This window comes from Alligator sinensis, unplaced genomic scaffold (genome assembly GCF_000455745.1).
Source record: "Alligator sinensis unplaced genomic scaffold, ASM45574v1 scaffold490_1, whole genome shotgun sequence".
Classification (NCBI taxonomy): Eukaryota; Metazoa; Chordata; order Crocodylia; family Alligatoridae; genus Alligator; species Alligator sinensis.
In genome coordinates this window covers 392259-393733 of record NW_005842438.1, presented here as the reverse complement: position 1 = coordinate 393733, position 1475 = coordinate 392259, and positions in this window count along the sequence as shown.

Below are 1475 nucleotides of genomic sequence, written 5' to 3'. Positions count from 1 at the left end.
GGCATTCACTCCATCTGCACCTGGAGCTTGGAGAACCCCAGCAGTGGGAGGTTCACCTTGAGGAACACCAGCTGCTCCACCAAACCAGGATCTAAGCAGGTGCAGTGGGGTGTCACTACATCCCCAGCAATGCTGAACACCCTTTCACTCAAGACACTGGTCAGTGGACAGGACAGGTGTTCATGGGCAACTGTGGCCAGATCTGGCCACATCTGACTGAAGCTTGCCCAGTAGGCCAAGGGGTCGCAGAGCAGCGGCTCCACATCCTTGATGAGATAGGCAGCCACCAAGTCCTGAGAGCTACCTGCCTGATGGTGGGGTCTGGTGCCTCTGGACCACATCATGGAAACCATGCAGTAGGCCCACATTGGCAACACCTGTGGTGGAGGAGAAGACTGGCTGGGGGATGGCATGTTAGCATGGGACAGTGGATCCCCCTTTTCCATGTCCCCCCACCTCTGCCATTCTGCCTCCCTGACCCTCTTCACAAGCACCTCCATCCACTGATTCAGGCTTTGGCTGCTGCATTCACTGCCCTTCACCCTTGGCTCACACATGGCACCCAGCATGTGTGTAGTATGATTTTTTGCATATTAGTTATTATGCTTAAATGATAATAGTATTGAATTAATAAACCTCTATGATTTTATTAGCTTTATTTTTGTCTTTTATGAACAACTAAAACTCCATTCTGTGCTTGTTCCCTGCTTGACATGGGTAAATTAACTTCATATTCCCTGTGTATGTGAGTGTCTGTGTGAGAGGGTGAATGGTGAAAGAATGGTAACTATTTGCATGAAAACAGAAGAAGATTGAACTGATTGTGTAAGCAACAAGGCACCAATGTATGAATTACCAGACAGTAACCTAATTAAGCTAATTAATGGATTGTTCAAGAACTCGTCTGTGATCAGGTGCAAAGAATCTACTAAGAAGAAGGAATTTTACATATCCTGCCTTTTGAACTACACAATGCTTCAAGACTGAAATACCAACTGTGAGATATCAACTTTACTGGAATGACCTCAAGTTGAGATAACCAAAAGTTGGATAAGAAACAACCTCTAATTAAAAACTGAGCATGGAAAAGCCCCAATGCTGAACAAAGACTTGAAATCCCTATAAAAGTGAAATGCAGACAAGCCATGATGGGGAAACCACTCTCTGCAACCTTCTTGAGCACAGGCATGTCTGTTTACCCCCGCTATCACCCTCAATGAGCCTGGACTGGCCATCCAGTGCTAACATCGAGTAACTTCTGCTGGTAACTATAACATCTTACTGGAGTGGTTTTATCTGTATGTCTGTCTGTATCTATTTGTATGTATGCTTGTGTATGTCTGTTTGTATGACTGGTGTGTCCAAGTTTATGTATCTGCTTCATGTAATCAATAAACGTGGCATTTTGCCTTATCCTTGTTTATAAAGTCTTGCTCTTGATTTGAGCAATTGGCAATTTAAAGTAACACGTGGAC